Here is a 19,550-nt window from a genome sequence, read left to right as displayed (position 1 = left end):
TATCAACATTTAAAACTCTCCTTGTTGTGATATCGTGGAATTCTACACACACTTGTGAAATAAAAGGATAGTAGATATTAATTTACCATTTTGTATTAATAGTAGATTTGCACTGCAGCATTAGAGCCTGTTTTCACATCCATTCATGATTTAACATACTCGTTTCACGATTTTCTTCACAAGAAGATCCAGCTAGGTACATTGTCCCTCTGGTTCCATGGTGTAACAGTTAGCATTTTGGACTTTGAATCCAGTGATCTGAGTTCAAATCCTGGGTAGTTCTTCATGAAACACAGATTTCACTTTTTCCACTCACACTGTGTCCTCCTATGCCCAAGGTTTAACATATAAAGACAAAGTTAAAATCCACGTACCAAAAGCCCCAAAAAAATTTAATATTACAAGGATCCATAAAATGATCACTTTGAATCCTATGGCCAAATATATCTATTATATAGAATTAGCGAAATTAAAATTGACGTCACGAAACAAAACTCATACTATTTATGTGACACCAAGCAACCATTCTCTATGACTTGTGTTAATGATCACATGACACTTTTTCCAGGTGGGTAAAACTGACATGGATTTCAAGCCAAAATGGCTTCAGGAAACATCAGCATTTTATTTTCCTGAGTCATCTTTTCTCTTGTTTTTCAGCATTTCCTAATGCGGTTTGTAAACACTTTTGGTGGCGTTTTTCTAAGAATTGTTTTGGGCATCTTTTGAGTGCATTTTTGTGGCTTCTTTTTGTGGCTCACAAAACTCACCAAAAGTCACTCAGGAACCTTCCAAGCGTCTTTCTTACCTTCCCCTTGACTTGCATTATAAGTCTTAAACTCTTCTAAGTGAAAAACACCTGAAGAATGATGTGCTCATTTCAGATAACCGCTTGGCGTTTTTGGCAATTTGGTGCGATTAAAAGGCGCTCAAAAGCCTGATCATATGAAAAGCAAGTCTCTTTTACATGGAAATTAATATGTTCAGACCTTTGAGCATTTTCGGAGTTTTTTTTCAGGATGTTTTTGTAGTGGACCCAGTTCAAATCCGCCTTATGAAGAGGGAAAAGTCATGAACTGTACAAGGTTCTAATTGATGATGACTTTAAATCATATTTTTACATTTTAGTGAGGTCTAGAATTTTGCTTTGCTTTTCTAAGATGTCTTCCAGAGGGATAATCACTGATCTTGATCATGGTGCTTTAAGGAAAGGTGTGTAAATCTCACAAATATTTCTTGGCTGAGTAGTCGTGGCTGAGTGGTTAAGGCGAAGAACTAGAAATCCATTGGGGTCTTCCCGCGCAGGTTCATATCCTGCCGGCTACGCCCATGTTCCCAAAACTTTTGACAGATTATGGAAAATCAATTTTCATATTCCCTCGTCTATCTCCCAAGACAGTGATCTGTGATCTGTGATCTTTGTACTGGGTTTGTAGAACCATACTGACAGCATCTTCAGATCTTCTTTTGATTAGCCTGCCCTGCGCGACATAACGTGCGTTCACGATGCTAAAGTTAAGAAGCACCGCGGGTGCCATCAAGTAAGAAGACCTTCTCCCGCTCTTGTCCTGCGGCCACAGAGCACTATCGTGGCTGATGGACTGGGACATGGGCTTTGATTTCTACAAACTCTTCTTGAATTATGTCTCGGATGAAAGCTTTTACTACACGATGAATAATCTTTAGCAACTTCTGAATGAACAGCTTTCTAACAGTATAAGTTTTGCAATTTATTTTTTCTCACCCTTTTTCCAAGTAATAGATGCAACACTCTATTTGCCAGTTTTTATCAACATTTAAAACTATCCTTGTTGTGATAGCGTGGAATTCTACACACACTTGTGATATAAACGGATATTAGATATTAATTTACCATTTTGTATTAATAGTAGATTTGCACTGCAGCATTAGAGCCTGTTTTCACATCCATTCATGATTTAACATGCTCGTTTCACCCTTTTCTTCACAAGAAGATCCAGCTAAGTACTATGTCCCTCTGGTTCCATGTTGTAATGGTTAGCACTCTGGACTTTGAATCTAGTGATCTGAGTTCAAATCTCAGTGGAACCTGGGTAACTCTTTATGAAGCGCAGGTTTCACTTTTTCTGCTCACACTGTGTCCTCCTATGCCCAAGGTTTAACATATAAAGACAAAGTTAAAATTCACATACCAAAAGCCCCCAAAAAATTTAATATTACAATGATCCATAAAATGATCACTTTGAATCCTATGGCCAAATATATCTATTATATAGGATTAGCGAAATTAAAATTGACGTCATGAAACAAAACTCATACTATTTATGTGACACCAAGCAACCATTCTCTATGACTTGTGTTAATGATCACATGACACTTTTTCCAGGTGGGTAAAACTGACATGGATTTCAAGCCAAAATGGCTTCAGGAAACATCAGCATTTTATTTTCCTGAGTCATCTTTTCTCTTGTTTTTCAGCATTTCCTAATGCGGTTTGTAAACACTTTTTGTGGCGTTTTTCTAAGAATTGCTTTGGGCATCTTTTGAGTGCGTTTTTGTGGCTTCTTTTTGGGGCTCACAAAACTCACCAAAAGTCACTCAGGAGCATTCCAGGGGTCTTTCTTACCTTCCCCTTGACTTGCATTATAAGTATGGAACTCTTCTAAGTAAAAAACACCTGAAGAATGATGTGCTCATTTCAGTTAACCGTTTGGCGTTTTTGGCAACTTGATGCGGTTAAAAGGTGCTCAAAAGCCTGATCATATGAAAAGCAAGTCTTTTTTACATGGAAATTAATATGTTCAGACCTTTGAGCATTTTTAGAGTTTTTTTCAGGATGTTTTTGTAGTGGACCCAGTTCAAATCCGCCTTATGAAGAGGGAAAAGCCATGAACTGCACAAGATTCTAATTGATGATGACTTTAAATCAGATTTTTACATTTAAGTGAGGCCTAGAATTTTGCTTTGCTTTTCTAAGATGTCTTCCAGTGGGATAATCACTGATGTTGATTATGGTGCTTTAAGAAAAGGTATGTGAAACTCACTATGATTACATGTCTGAGTAGTTGTGGCCAAGTGTTTAAGGCGTTGGACTAGAAATCCTTTTGGGTCTCCCCGTGCAGGTTAAAATTCTGTCGGCTACGTCCATGTTAGCAAAACTTTTGACCGATTATTGAAGATAAATTTTCATATTCCCTCGTCTATCTCCCAAGACAGTGGTCTGTGATCTTTGTACTGGGTTTGTAGAACCATACTGACAGCATCTTCGGATCTTCTTTTGATTAGCCTGCCCTGCGCGACATAACGTGCGTCCCGATGCTAAAGAAAAGAAGCACTGTGGGTGCCATCAAGTAAGAAGACCTTCTCCCGCTCTTGTCCAGCGGCCACAGAGCACTATCTTGGCTGATGGACTGGGACTTGGGCTTTGACTTCTAGAAACTCTTCTTGAATTATGTCTCGGATGAAAGCTTTTACTACACAATGAATAATCTTTAGCAACTTCTGGATGAACAGCTTTCTAACAGTATAAGTTTTGCAACTTATTTTTTCTCACCCTTTTTCCAAGTAATAGATGCAACACTCTATTTGCCAGTTTTTATCAACATTTAAAACTATCCTTGTTGTGAAAGCGTGGAATTCTACACACACTTGTGAAATAAACGGATTGTAGATATTAATTTACCATTTTGTATTAATAGTAGATTTGCACTGCAGCATTAGAGCCTGTTTTCACATCCATTCATGATTTAACATGCTCGTTTCACCCTTTTCTTCACAAGAAGATCCAGCTAGGTACTTTGTCCCTCTGGTTCCATGGTGTAATGGGTAGCACTCTGGACTTTGAATCTAGTGATCTGAATTCAAATCTCAGTAGAACCTGGGTACCTCTTTATGAAGTGCAGGTTTCACTTTTTCCGCTCACACTGTGTCCTCCTATGCCCAAGGTTTAACATATAAAGACAAAGTTAAAATCCACATACCAAAAGCCCCCAAAAAATTTAATATTACAAGGATCCATAAAATGATCACTTTGAATCCTATGGCCAAATATATCTATTATATAGGATTAGAGAAATTAAAATTGACGTCACGAAACAAAACTCATACTATTTATGTGACACCAAGCAACCATTCTCTATGACTTGTGTTAATGATCCCATGACACTTTTTCCAGGTGGGTAAAACTGACATGGATTTGAAGCAAAAATGGCATCAGGAAACATCAGCATTTTATTTTCCTGAGTCATCTTTTCTCTTGTTTTTCAGCATTTCCTAATGCGGTTTGTAAACACTTTTCGTTGCGTTTTTCTAAGAATTGTTTTGGGCATCTTTTGAGTGCGTTTTTGTGGCTTCTTTTTGTTGCTCACAAAACACACCAAAAGTCACTCAGGAGCCTTCCAAGCGTCTTTCTTACCTTCCCCTTGACTTGCATTATAAGTCTTGAACTCTTCTAAGTGAAAAACACCTGAAGAATGATGTGCTCATTTCAGTTAACCGCTTGGCGTTTTTGGCAACTTGATGTGGTTAAAAGGCGCTCAAAAGCCTGATCATATGAAAAGCAAGTCTCTTTTACATGGAAATTAATATGTTCAGACCTTTGAGCATTTTTAGAGTTTTTTTCAGGATGTTTTTGTAGTGGACCCAGTTCCAATCCGCCTTATGAAGAGGGAAAAGCCATGAACTGTACAAGGTTATGTTTGATGTTGAGTTCAAATCAGATTTTTACATTTTAGTGAGGCCTAGAATTTTGCTTTGCTTTTCTAAGATGTCTTCCAGAGGGATAATCACTGATCTTGATCATGGTGCTTTAAGGAAAGGTATGTGAAACTCACAAAAATTTCATGTCTGAGTAGTTGTGGCCAAGTGGTTGTGGCGATGGACTAGAAATCCTTTGTGGTTTCCTCGTGTAGGTTCAAATCCTGCTGGCTATGTCCATGTTCCCAAATCTTTTGACCGATTATTGAAGATCATTTTTCATATTCCCTCGTCTATCTCCCAAGACAGTGGTCTGTGATCTTTGGACTGGGTTTGTAGAACCATACTGACTGCATCTTCGGATTTTCTTTAGATTAGCCTGCCCAGCGCGACATAACGTTTGTCCCGATGCTAAACAAAAGAAGCACCGCGGGTGCTATCAAGTAAGATGACCTTCTCCTGCCCTTGTCCAGCGGCCACAGAGCACTATCGTGGCTGATGAACTGGGACATGGGCTTTGATTTCTACAAACTCTTCTTGAATTATGTCTCGGATGAAAGCTTTTACTACACAATGAATAATCTTTAGCAACTTCTGGATGAACAGCTTTCTAACAGTATAAGTTTTGCAATTTATTTTTTCTCACCCTATTTCCAAGTAAGAGATGCAACACTCTATTTGCCAGTTTTTATCAACATTTAAAACTCTCCTTGTTGTGATATCGTGGAATTCTAGGCACACTTGTGAAATAAAAGGATAGTAGATATTAATTTGCCATTTTGTATTAATAGTAGATTTGCACTGCAGCATTAGAGCCTGTTTTCACAACAATTCATGATTTAACATGCTCGTTTCACCATTTTCTTCACAAGAAGATCCAGCTAGGTATATTGTCCTTCTGGTTCCATGGGGTAATGGTTAGCACTCTGGACTTTGAATCTTCTGATCTGAGTTCAAATCTCAGTGTAACCTGGGTAATTCTTTATGAAACACAGGTTTCACTTTTTCCGCTCACACTGGGTCCTAATATGCCCAAGGTTTACCATATAAAGACAAAGTTATAATCTACAAGCCCAAAAACTCTTGAATATTACAAGGATCCATAAAATGATCGCTTTGAATCCTATGGCCAAAGTTATCTATTATATAGGATTAGCGAAAGTTAAAATTGTCGTCAGGAAATAAAACTCATACTATTTATGTGACACCAAGCAGCCATTCTCTATGACTTGTGTTAATGATCACTTTTTCCAGGTGGGTAAAACTGACATGGATTTCAAGCCAAAATGGCTTCAGGAAACATCAGCATTTTATTTTCCTGAGTCATCTTTTCTCTTGTTTTTCAGCATTTCCTAATGCGGTTTGTAAACATTTTTGGTGGCGGTTTTCTAAGAATTGTTTTGGGCATCTTTTGAGTGTGTTTTCGTGGCTTCTTTTTGTGGCTCACAAAACTCACCAAAAGTCACTCAGGAGCCTTCCAGGGGTCTTTCTTACCTTCCCCTTGACTTGCATTATAAGTCTGGAACTCTTCTAAGTGAAAAATACCTGATGAATGATGTGCTCATTTCAGCTGACCTCTTTGCGTTTTTGGCAACTTGATGCTGTTAAAAGGCGCTCAAAAGCCTCATCATATGAAAAGCAAGTCTCTTTTACATAGAATTTAATATGTTCAGACCTTTGAGCATTTTTCAGAGTTTTTTTCAGGTTGTTTTTGTAGTGGACCCAGTTCAAATACGCCTTATGAAGAGGGAAAAGCCATGAACTGTACAAGGTTCTAATTGATGATGACTTTAAATCAGATTTTTACATTTTAGTGAGGTTTAGAATTTTGCTTTGCTTTTCTAAGATGTCTTCCAGAGGGATAATCACTGATCTTGATCAAGGTGCTTTAAGAAAAGGTATGTGAAACTCACAAGGATTTCATGTCTGAGTAGTCGTGGCTGATTGGTTAAGGCGATGGACTAGAAATCCTTTGGTGTTTCCCCGCGTAGGTTCAAATCCTGCCGGCTACGTCCATGTTCCCAAAACTTTTGACAGATTATTGAAGATCAATTTTCATATTCCCTCGTCTATCTCCCAAGACAGTGGTCTGTGATCTTTGCACTGGGTTTGTAGAACCATACTGACAGCATCTTCTTTTGATTAGCCTGCCCTGCGCGACATAACGTGCGTCCCGATGCTAAACAAAAGAAGCACCGAGGGTGCCATCAAGTAAGAAGACCTTCTCCCGCTCTTGTCCAGCGGCCACAGAGCACTATCGTGGCTGATGGACTGGGATATGGGCTTTGATTTCTACAAACTCTACTTGAATTATGTCTCGGATGAAAGCTTTTACTACACAATGAATAATCTTTAGCAACTTCTGGATGAACAGCTTTCTATCAGTATAAGTTTTGCAATTTATTTTTTCTCACCCTTTTTCCAAGTAATAGATGCAACACTCTATTTGCCAGTTTTTATCAACATTTAAAACTCTCTTTGTTGTGATATCGTGGAATTCTACGCACATTTGTGAAATAAAAGGATAGTAGATATTAATTTACCATTTTGTATTAATAGTAGAATTGCACTGCAGCATTAGAGCCTGTTTTCACAACAATTCATGATTTAACATGCTCGTTTCACCCTTTTCTTCACAAGAATATCCAGCTAGGTCTATTGTTCCTTTGCTTCCATGGTGTAATTGTTCGCACTCTGTACTTTGAATCCAGTGATCTGAGTTCTAAACTCACTAGAACCTGGGTAATTCTTCATGAAACGCAGGTTTCGCTTTTTCCGCTCCTATGCCCAAGGTTTAACATATAAAGACAAAGTGAAAAATCTACATACCAAAAGCGAAAAAACACTTGAATATTACAAGGATCCATAAAATAATCACTTTGAATCCTATGGACAAAGTTATCTATTATGTAGGATTAGCGAAAGTTGAAATTGACGTCAGGAAACAAAACTCATACTATTTATGTGACACCAAGCAACCATTCTCTATGACTTGTGTTAATGATCACATGACACTTTTTCCAGGTGGGTAAAACTGACATGGATTTCAAGCCAAAATGGCTTCAGGAAACATCAGCATTTTATTTTCCTGAGTCATCTTTTCTCTTGTTTTTCAGCATTTCCTAATGCGGTTTGTAAACATTTTTGGTGGCGTTTTTCTAAGAATTGTTTTGGGCATCTTTTGAGTGCGTTTTTGTGGCTCACAAAACTCACCAAAAGTCACTCAGGAGCCTTCCAGGGGTCTTTCTTACCTTCCCCTTGACTTTCATTATAAGTCTGGAACTCTTCTAAGTGAAAAACACCTGAAGAATGATGTGCTCATTTCAGTTAACCGCTTGCCGTTTTTGGCACCTTGTTGCGGTTAAAAGGCGCTCAAAAGCCTGATCATATGAAAAGCAAGTCTCTTTTACATAGAAATTAATATGTTCAGACCTTTGAGCATTTTTCAGAGTTTTTTTCAGGATGTTTTTGTAGTGGACGCAGTTCAAATCCGCCTTATGAAGAGGGAAAAGCCATGAACTGTACAAGGTTCTAATTGATGATGACTTTAAATCAGATTTTTACATTTTAGTGAGGCTTAGAATTTTGCTTTGCTTTTCTAAGATGTCTTCCAGAGGGATAATCACTGATCTTGATCAAGGTGCTTTAAGAAAAGGTATGTGAAACTCACAAGTATTTCATGTCTGAGCAGTCATGGCCAATTGGTTAATGCGATGGACTAGAAATCTTTTGGGGTCTCCCCGCGTAGGCTCAAATCTTGCCGGTTAAGTCTATGTTCCGAAAACTTTTGACAGATTATTGAAGATCAATTTTCATATTCCCTTGTCTATCTCCCAAGACAGTGGTCTGTGATCTTTGGACTGGGTTTGTAGAACCATACTGACAGCATCTTCGGATCTTCTTTTGATTAGCCTGCCCTGCGTGACATAACGTGCGTCCCGATGCTAAACAAAAGAAGCACCGAGGGTGCTATCAAGTAAGAAGACCTTCTCCTGCTCTTGTCCAGCGGCCACAGAGCACTATCGTGGCTGATGGACTGGGACATGGGCTTTGATTTCTACAAACTCTACTTGAATTATGTCTCGGATGAAAGCTTTTACTACACAATGAATAATCTTTAGCAACTTCTGGATGAACAGCTTTCTAACAGTATAAGTTTTGCAATTTATTTTTTCTCACCCTTTTTCCAAGTAATAGATGCAACACTCTATTTGCCAGTTTTTATCAACATTTAAAACTCTCCTTGTTGTGATATCGTGGAATTCTAGGCACACTTGTGAAATAAAAGGATAGTAGATATTAATTTACCATTTTGTATTAATAGAATAATTGCACTGCAGCATTAGAGCCTGTTTTCACAACCATTCTTGATTTAACATGCTCGTTTCACCCTTTTCTTCACAAGAATATCCAGCTAAGTCTATTGTTCCTATGCTTCCATGGTGTAATTGTTCGCACTCTGTACTTTGCATCCAGTGATCTGAGTTCAAAACTCACTAGAACCTGGGTAATTCTTCATGAAACGCAGGTTTTGCTTTTTCCGCTCCATTGCCCAAGGTTTAACATATAAAGACAAAGTGAAAAATCTACATACCAAAAGCGAAAAAACACTTGAATATTACAAGGATCCATAAAATGATCACTTTGAATCCTATGGCCAAAGTTATCTATTATATAGGATTAGCGAAAGTTGAAATTGACGTCAGGAAACAAAACTCATACTATTTATGTGACACCAAGCAACCATTCTCTATGACTTGTCTTAATGATCACATGACACTTTTTCCAGGTGGGTAAAACTGACATGGATTTCAAGCCAAAATGGCTTCAGGAAACATCAGCATTTTATTTTCCTGAGTCATCTTTTCTCTTGTTTTTCAGCATTTCCTAATGCGGTTTGTAAACATTTTTGGTGGCGTTTTTCTAAGAATTGTTTTGGGCATCTTTTGAGTGCGTTTTTGTGGCTCACAAAACTCACCAAAAGTCACTCAGGAGCCTTCCAGGGGTCTTTCTTACCTTCCCCTTGACTTTCATTATAAGTCTGGAACTCTTCTAAGTGAAAAACACCTGAAGAATGATGTGCTCATTTCAGTTAACCGCTTGCCGTTTTTGGCACCTTGTTGCGGTTAAAAGGCGCTCAAAAGCCTGATAATATGAAAAGCACGTCTCTTTTACATAGAAATTAATATGTTCAGACCTTTGAGCATTTTCAGAGTTTTTTTCAGGATGTTTTTGTAGTGGACCCAGTTCAAATCCGCCTTATGAAGAGGGAAAAGCCATGAACTGTACAAGGTTCTAATTGATGATGACTTTAAATCAGATTTTTACATTTTAGTGAGGCTTAGAATTTTGCTTTGCTTTTCTAAGATGTCTTCCAGAGGGATAATCACTGATCTTGATCAAGGTGCTTTAAGAAAATGTATGTGAAACTCACAAGGATTACATGTCTGAGCAGTCGTGGCCAATTGGTTAATGCGATGTACTAGAAATCCTTTGGGGTCTCCCCGCGTAGGCTCAAATCTTGCCGGTTAAGTCTATGTTCCGAAAACTTTTGACAGATTATTGAAGATCAATTTTCATATTCCCTCGTCTATCTCCCAAGACAGTGGTCTGTGATCTTTAGACGGGGTTTGTAGAACCATACTGACAGCATCTTCGGATCTTCTTTTGATTAGCCTGCCCTGCATGACATAACGTGCGTCCCGATGCTAAACAAAAGAAGCACCGAGGGTGCTATCAAGTAAGAAGACCTTCTCCTGCTCTTGTCCAGCGGCCACAGAGCACTATCGTGGCTGATGGACTGGGACATGGGCTTTGATTTCTACAAACTCTACTTGAATTATGTCTCGGATGAAAGCTTTTACTACACAATGAATAATCTTTAGCAACTTCTGGATGAACAGCTTTCTAACAGTATAAGTTTTGCAATTTATTTTTTCTCACCCTTTTTCCAAGTAATAGATGCAACACTCTATTTGCCAGTTTTTATCAACATTTAAAACTCTCCTTGTTGTGATATCGTGGAATTCTAGGCACACTTGTGAAATAAAAGGATAGTAGATATTAATTTACCATTTTGTATTAATAGTAGAATTGCACTGCAGCATTAGAGCCTGTTTTCACAACCATTCTTGATTTAACATGCTCGTTTCACCCTTTTCTTCACAAGAATATCCAGCTAGGTCTATTGTTCCTATGCTTCCATGGTGTAATTGTTCGCACTCTGTACTTTGCATCCAGTGATCTGAGTTCAAAACTCACTAGAACCTGGGTAATTCTTCATGAAACGCAGGTTTCGCTTTTTCCGCTCCTATGCCCAAGGTTTAACATATAAAGACAAAGTGAAAAATCTACATACCAAAAGCCAAAAAACACTTGAATATTACAAGGATCATTAAAATGATCTCTTTGAATCCTATGGCCAAAGTTATCTATTATATAGGATTAGCGAAAGTTGAAATTGACGTCAGGAAACAAAACTCATACTATTTATGTGACACCAAGCAACCACTCTCTATGACTTGTCTTAATGATCACATGACACTTTTTCCAGGTGGGTAAAACTGACATGGATTTCAAGCCAAAATGGCTTCAGGAAACATCAGCATTTTATTTTCCTGAGTCATCTTTTCTCTTGTTTTTCAGCATTTCCTAATGCGGTTTGTAAACATTTTTGGTGGCGTTTTTCTAAGAATTGTTTTGGGCATCTTTTGAGTGCGTTTTTGTGGCTTCTTTTTGTGGCTCACAAAACTCACCAAAGGTCACTCAGGAGCCTTCCAGGGGTCTTTCTTACCTTCCCCTTGACTTTCATTATAAGTCTGGAACTCTTCTAAGTGAAAAACACCTGAAGAATGATGTGCTCATTTCAGTTAACCGCTTGCCGTTTTTGGCACCTTGTTGCGGTTAAAAGGCGCTCAAAAGCCTGATCATATGAAAAGCAAGTCTCTTTTACATAGAAATTAATATGTTCAGACATTTGAGCATTTTTCAGAGTTTTTTTCAGGATGTTTTTGTAGTGGACCCAGTTCAAATCCGCCTTATGAAGAGGGAAAAGCCATGAACTGTACAAGGTTCTAATTGATGATGACTTTAAATCAGATTTTTACATTTTAGTGAGGCTTAGAATTTTGCTTTGCTTTTCTAAGATGTCTTCCAGAGGGATAATCACTGATCTTGATCAAGGTGCTTTAAGAAAAGGTATGTGAAACTCACAAGGATTTCATGTCTGAGCAATCGTGGCCAATTGGTTAATGCGATGGACTAGAAATCCTTTGGGGTCTCCCCGCGTAGGCTCAAATCTTGCCGGTTAAGTCTATGTTCCGAAAACTTTTGACAGATTATTGAAGATCAATTTTCATATTCCCTCGTCTATCTCCCAAGACAGTGGTCTGTGATCTTTGGACTTGGTTTGTAGAACCATACTGACAGCATCTTCGGATCTTCTTTTGATTAGCCTGCCCTGCGTGACATAACGTGCGTCCCGATGCTAAACAAAAGAAGCACCGAGGGTGCTATCAAGTAAGAAGACCTTCTCCTGCTCTTGTCCAGCGGCCACAGAGCACTATCGTGGCTGATGGACTGGGACATGGGCTTTGATTTCTACAAACTCTACTTGAATTATGTCTCGGATGAAAGCTTTTACTACACAATGAATAATCTTTAGCAACTTCTGGATGAACAGCTTTCTAACAGTATAAGTTTTGCAATTTATTTTTTCTCACCCTTTTTCCAAGTAATAGATGCAACACTCTATTTGCCAGTTTTTATCAACATTTAAAACTCTCCTTGTTGTGATATCGGGGAATTCTAGGCACACTTGTGAAATAAAAGGATAGTAGATATTAATTTACCATTTTGTATTAATAGTAGAATTGCACTGCAGCATTAGAGCCTGTTTTCACAACCATTCTTGATTTAACATGCTCGTTTCTCCCTTTTCTTCACAAGAATATCCAGCTAGGTCTATTGTTCCTATGCTTCCTTGGTGTAATTGTTTGCACTCTGTACTTTGCATCCAGTGATCTGAGTTCAAAACTCACTAGAACCTGGGTAATTCTTCATGAAACGCAGGTTTCGCTTTTTCCGCTCCTATGTCCAAGGTTTAACATATAAAGACAAAGTGAAAAATCTACATACCAAAAGCCAAAAAACACTTGAATATTACAAGGATCCATAAAATGATCACTTTGAATCCTATGGCCAAAGTTATCTATTATATAGGATTAGCGAAAGTTGAAATTGACGTCAGGAAACAAAACTCATATTATTTATGTGACACCAAGCAACCATTCTCTATGACTTGTCTTAATGATCACATGACACTTTTTCCAGGTGGGTAAAACTGACATGGATTTCAAGCCAAAATGGCTTCAGGAAACATCAGCATTTTATTTTCCTGAGTCATCTTTTCTCTTGTTTTTCAGCATTTCCTAATGCGGTTTGTAAACATTTTTGGTGGCGTTTTTCTAAGAATTGTTTTGGGCATCTTTTGAGTGCGCTTTTGTGGCTTCTTTTTGTGGCTCACAAAACTCACCAAAAGTCACTCAGGAGCCTTCCAGGGGTCTTTCTTAACTTCCCCTTGACTTTCATTATAAGTCTGGAACTCTTCTAAGTGAAAAACACCTGAAGAATGATGTGCTCATTTCAGTTAACGGCTTGCCGTTTTTGGCACCTTGATGCGGTTAAAAGGCGCTCAAAAGCCTGATCATATGAAAAGCAAGTCTCTTTTACATAGAAATTAATATGTTCAGACCTTTGAGCATTTTTCAGAGTTTTTTTCAGGATGTTTTTGTAGTGGACCCAGTTCAAATCCGCCTTATGAAGAGGGAAAAGCCATGAACTGTACAAGGTTCTAATTGATGATGATTTTAAATCAGATTTTTACATTTTAGTGAGGCTTAGAATTTTGCTTTGCTTTTCTAAGATGTCTTCCAGAGGGATAATCACTGATCTTGATCAACGTGCTTTAAGAAAAGGTATGTGAAACTCACAAGGATTTTATGTCTGAGTAGTCATGGCCAATTGGTTAATGCGATGGACTAGAAATCCTTTGGGGTCTCCCCGCGTAGGTTCAAATCTTGCCGGTTAAGTCTATGTTCCGAAAACTTTTGACAGATTATTGAAGAACAATTTTCATATTCCCTCGTCTATCTCCCAAGACAGTGGTCTGTGATCTTTGGACTGGGTTTGTAGAACCATACTGACAGCATCTTCGGATCTTCTTTTGATTAGCCGGCCCTGCGCGACATAACGTGCTTCCCGATGCTAAACAAAAGAAGCACCGAGGGTGCTATCAAGTAAGAAGACCTTCTCCTGCTCTTGTCCAGCGGCCACAGAGCACTATCGTGGCTGATGGACTGGGACATGGGCTTTGATTTCTACAAACTCTACTTGAATTATGTCTCGGATGAAAGTTTTTACTACACAATGAATAATCTTTAGCAACTTCTGGATGAACAGCTTTCTAACAGTATAAGTTTTGCAATTTTTTTTTTCTCACCCTTTTTCCAAGTAATAGATGCAACACTCTATTTGCCAGTTTTTATCAACATTTAAAACTCTCTTTGTTGTGATATCGTGGAATTCTACGCACACTTGTGAAATAAAAGGATAGTAGATATTAATTTACCATTTTGTATTAATAGTAGAATTGCACTGCAGCATTAGAGCCTGTTTTCACAACCATTCATGATTTAACATGCTCGTTTCACCCTTTTCTTCACAAGAATATCCAGCTAGGTCTATTGTTCCTTTGCTTCCATGGTGTAATTGTTCGCACTCTGTACTTTGAATCCAGTGATCTGAGTTCTAAACTCACTAGAACCTGGGTAATTCTTCATGAAACGCAGGTTTCGCATTTTCCGCTCCTATGCCCAAGGTTTAACATATAAAGACAAAGTGAAAAATCTACATACCAAAAGCGAAAAAACACTTGAATATTACAAGGATCCATAAAATGATCACTTTGAATCCTATGGACAAAGTTATCTATTATATAGGATTAGCGAAAGTTGAAATTGACGTCAGGAAGCAAAACTCATACTATTTATGTGACACCAAGCAACCATTCTCTATGACTTATGTTAGTGATCACATGACACTTTTTCCAGGTGGGTAAAACTGACATGGATTTCAAGCCAAAATGGCTTCAGGAAACATCAGCATTTTATTTTCCTGAGTCATCTTTTCTCTTGTTTTTCAGCATTTCCTAATGCGGTTTGTAAACATTTTTGGTGGCGTTTTTCTAAGAATTGTTTTGGGCATCTTTTGAGTGCGTTTTTGTGGCTTCTTTTTGTGGCTCACAAAACTCACCAAAAGTCACTCAGGAGCCTTCCAGGGGTCTTTCTTACCTTCCCCTTGACTTTCATTATAAGTCTGGAACTCTTCTAAGTGAAAAACACGTGAAGAATGATGTGCTCATTTCAGTTAACCGCTTGCCGTTTTTGGCACCTTGTTGCGGTTAAAAGGCGCTCAAAAGCCTGATCATATGAAAAGCAAGTCTCTTTTACATAGAAATTAATATGTTCAGACCTTTGAGCATTTTTCAGAGTTTTTTTCAGGATGTTTTTGTAGTGGACCCAGTTCAAATCCGCCTTATGAAGAGGGAAAAGCCATGAACTGTACAAGGTTCTAATTGATGATGACTTTAAATCAGATTTTTACATTTTAGTGAGGCTTAGAATTTTGCTTTGCTTTTCTAAGATGTCTTCCAGAGGGATAATCACTGATCTTGATCATGGTGCTTTAAGAAAATGTATGTGAAACTCACAAAGATTTTATGTCTGAGTAGTTGTGGCCGAGTGGTTAAGGCGAAGGACTAAAAATCCTTTGGGGTCTCCCTGCGTAGGTGCAAATCCTGCCGGCAACGTCTATGTTTCCAAATCTTTTGACCGATTATTGAAGATCATTTTTCATATTCCCTCATCTATCTCCCAAGACCGTGGTCTGTGTTCTTTGGACTGGGTTTGTAGAACCATACTTACAGCATCTTCGGATGTTCTTTTGATTAGCCTGCCCTGCGCGACATAACGTGCGTCCCGATGCTAAACAAAAGAAGCACCGCGGGTGCCATCAAGTAAGAAGACCTTCTCCAGCTCTTGTCCAGCGGCCACAGAGCACTATCTTGGCTGATGGACTGGGACATGGGCTTTGATTTCTACAAACTCTACTTGAATTATGTCTCGGATGAAAGCTTTTACTACACAATGAATAATCTTTAGCAACTTCTGGATGAACAGCTTTCTAACAGTATAAGTTTTGCAATTTCTTTTTTCTCACCCTTTTTCCAAGTAATAGATGCAACACTTTATTTGCCAGTTTTTATCAACATTTAAAACTCTACTTGTTGTGATATCGTGGAATTCTATGCACACTTGTGAAATAAAAGGACAGTAGATATTAATTTACCATTTTGTATTAATAGCAGAATTGCACTGCAGCATTAGAGCCTGTTTTCACATCCATTTTTGATTTAACATGTTTGTTTCACCGTTTTTTTCACAAGAAGATCCAGCTAAGTACATTGTCTGTCTGGTTCCATGGTGTAATGGGTAGCACTCTGGACTTTAAATACAGTGAACTGAATTCAAATCTCAGTAGAGCCTGGGTAATTCTTCATGAAATGCAGGTTTTACTTTTTCCGATCACACACGGTGTCCTCCTATGCCCAAGGTTTAACATATAAAGACAAAGTTAAAATCCACATGCCAAAAAAACCTTGAATATTACAAGGATCCATAAAATGATCACTTTGAATCCTATGGCAAAAGTTATCTATTATATAGGATTAGCGAAAGTTGAAATTGACGTCAGGAAACAAAACTCATACTATTTATGTGACACCAAGCAAACATTCTCTATGACTTGTGTTAATGATCACAGGACACTTTTTCCAGGTGGGTAAAACTGACATGGATTTCAAGCCAAAATGGCTTCAGGAAACATCAGCATTTTATTTTCCTGAGTCATCTTTTCTCTTGTTTTTCAGCACTTCCTAATGTGGTTTGTAAATATTTTCGGTGGCGTTTTTCTAAGAATTGTTTTACGCATCTTTTGAGTTTGTTTTTGTGGCTTCTTTTTGTGGCTCACAAAACTCACCAACATCACTCAGGAGCCTTCCAGGGGTCTTTCTTACCTTCCACTTGACTTGCATTATAAGTCTGGAACTCTTCTAAGTGAAAAGCACCTGAAGAATGATGTGATAATTTCAGTTAACCGCTTGGCGTTTCAGGCAACTTGATGCGGTTAAAAGGCGCTCCAAAGCCTGATCATATGAAAAGCAAGTCTTTTTTACATGGAAATTAATATGTTCAGACCTTTGAGCATTTTCAGAGTTTTTTTCAGGATGTTTTTGTAGTGGACCCAGTTCAAATCCGCCTAATAAAGAGGGAAAAGCCATGAACTGTACAAGGTTCTGATTGATGATGACTTTAAATCAGATTTTTACATTTTAGTGAGGCCTAGAAATTTGCTTTGCTTTTCTAAGATGTCTTCCAGAGGGATAATCACTGATCTTGATCATGGTGCTTTAAGAAAAGGTATGTGAAACTCACAGGAATTTCATGTCTGAGTAGTTGTGGCCGAGTGGTTAAGGCAATGGGCACGAAATCTTTTGGGGTTTCCCCGCATAGGTTCAAACCCTGCCGCCTACATCCATGTTCCCAAAACCTTTGACCGATTATTGAAGATTAACTTTAATATTCCCTCATCTATCTCCCAAGATAGTGGTCTGTGATATTTGGACTGGGTTTGTAGAACCATACTGAGAGCATTTTTGGATCTTCTTTTGATTAGCCTGCCCTGCACGACATAACGTGCGTCCAAATGCTAAAGAAAAGAGGCACCGCGAGTGGCATCAAGTAAGAAGACCTTCTCCCGCTCTTGTCCAGCGGCCACAGAGCACCATCGTGGCTGATGGACTGGGACATGGCTTTGATTTCTACAAACTCTATTTGAATTATGTCTCGGATGAAAGCTTTTACTACACAATGAATAATCTTTACCAACTTCTGGATGATCAGCTTTCTAACAGTATAAGTTTTGCAATTTATTTTTTCTCACCCTTTTCCCAAGTAATAGATGCAACACTTTATTTGCCAGTTTTTATCAACATTTAAAACTCTCCTTGTTGTGATATCGTGGAATTCTAGGCACACTTGTGAATTAAAAGGATAGTAGATATTAATTTACCATTTTGTATTAAGAGTAGATTTGCACTGCAGCTTTAGAGCCTGTTTTCACATCTATTCATGATTTAACATGCTCGTTTCACCCTTTTCTTCACAAGAATATCCAGCTAGGTACATTTGGTCGTCTGGTTCCATGGTGTAATGGTTAGCACTCTGGACTTTAAATACAGTGATCTGAATTCAAATCTCAGTAGAACCTGGGTAATTCTTCATGAAATGCAGGTTTTACTTTGTCCGCTCACACGGTGTCCTCCTATGCCCAAGGTTTAACATATAAATACAAAGTTAAAATCCTCATGCCAAAAGCCAAAAAAAACTTGAATATTACAAGGATACATAAGATGATCACTTTGAATCCTATGGCCAAAATTATCTAATATATAGGATTAGCGAAAGTTGAAATTGACGTCAGAAAACAAAACTCATACTATTTATATGACACCAAGCAAGCATTCTGTATGACTTGTGTTAATGATCACATGACACTTTTTCCAGGTGGGTAAAACTGACATGGATTTCAAGCCAAAATGGCTACAGGAAACATCAGCATTTTATTTTCCTGAGTCATTTTTTCTCTTGTTTTTCAGCATTTCCTAATTCGGTTTGTAAACATTTTTAGTGGCGTTTTTCTAAGAATTGTTTTGGGCATCTTTTGAGTGCGTTTTTGTGGCTTCTTTTTGTGGCTCACAAAAACTCACCAAGAGTCAATCAGGAGCCATCCAGGCATCTTTCTTACATTCCTCTTGACTTGCATTATAAGTCTGGAACTCTTGTAAGTGAAAAACACCTGAAGAATGATGTGCTCATTTCAGTTAACTGCTTGGCGTTTTTGGCAACTTGATGCGGTTAAAAGATGCTCAAAAGCCTGATCATATGAAAAGCAAGTCTTTTTTACATGGAAATTAATATGTTCAGACCTTTGAGCATTTTCAAAGTTTTTTTTCAGGATGTTTTTGTAGTGGGCCCAGTTCAAATCTGCCTTATGAAGAGGGAAAAGCCATGAACTGTAAAAGGTTCTAATTGATGAAGAGTTCAAATCAGATTTTTACATTTTAGTGAGGCCTAGAATTTTGCTTTGCTTTTCTAAGATGTCTTCTAGAGGGATAATCACTGATCATAATCATGGTGCTTTAAGAAAAGGTATGTGAAACTCACAAGGATTTCATGTCTGAGTAGTTGTGGCTGAGTGGTTAAGGCGATGGACTAACAATCCTTTGGGGTCTCCTTGCGTAGGTTCAAATCCTGCCAGCTACGTCCATGTTCCCAAAACTTTTGACCGATTATTGAAGATTAGTGTTGAGCCACCCCCGTAGTGTTCGAGTTCGGTTCGGTTCGTCAAACACTTTCAAACACCGTTAAAACCAATGGCAGGCAAACAAAAACACATAGAAAACACCTTCAAAGGTGTCCAAAAACTGACAAACTGCTCAGAAGACACAACTAACACATGGAAAAGTGACAAGTACATATAGTCATGCGAAAAGAAAAGAGGTGGAGGAGTAAAAGGAGGGGGAGACACAGACATAGGCATGTCATGCCCTTCTAAAATCTAAAAAGTGAGAAGCCGACACGGCCAGTCCGCTCCTGCCCGTGCCACCTCCGTGTCGCCAGGTTTGTCCCAGAGCCGCAGTGAACCCTGAAGGCCAGCCCCCGTCTCCCAATACTGGTGCCTGTCCGCTGAGGGTCGAG

The 19,550-nt window shown here is 38.4% G+C and overlaps 3 non-coding genes across 3 annotated transcripts; all 3 read left to right on the top strand.

Moving 5' to 3' along the window:
• Positions 1-1,998: 1,998 nt before the first annotated feature.
• On the top strand, positions 1,999-2,070 carry TRNAQ-UUG (transfer RNA glutamine (anticodon UUG)). Its single transcript has one exon. It is a non-coding gene; the product is annotated as a tRNA-Gln (tRNA).
• Positions 2,071-15,462: 13,392 nt separating this feature from the next.
• TRNAF-AAA (transfer RNA phenylalanine (anticodon AAA)) lies at positions 15,463-15,541 on the top strand. Its single transcript has one exon. It is a non-coding gene; the product is annotated as a tRNA-Phe (tRNA).
• Positions 15,542-19,033: 3,492 nt separating this feature from the next.
• TRNAV-AAC (transfer RNA valine (anticodon AAC)) lies at positions 19,034-19,115 on the top strand. The gene has a single exon. It is a non-coding gene; the product is annotated as a tRNA-Val (tRNA).
• The last annotated feature ends 435 nt before the right edge of the window (positions 19,116-19,550 follow it).

Source organism: Phyllobates terribilis, unplaced genomic scaffold (genome assembly GCF_046119375.1).
Source record: "Phyllobates terribilis strain yellow unplaced genomic scaffold, ASM4611937v1 Scaffold_13__5_contigs__length_258822181, whole genome shotgun sequence".
NCBI classification, from domain to species: domain Eukaryota; kingdom Metazoa; phylum Chordata; class Amphibia; order Anura; family Dendrobatidae; genus Phyllobates; species Phyllobates terribilis.
This window is presented reverse-complemented; position numbering and strand designations above follow the sequence as displayed.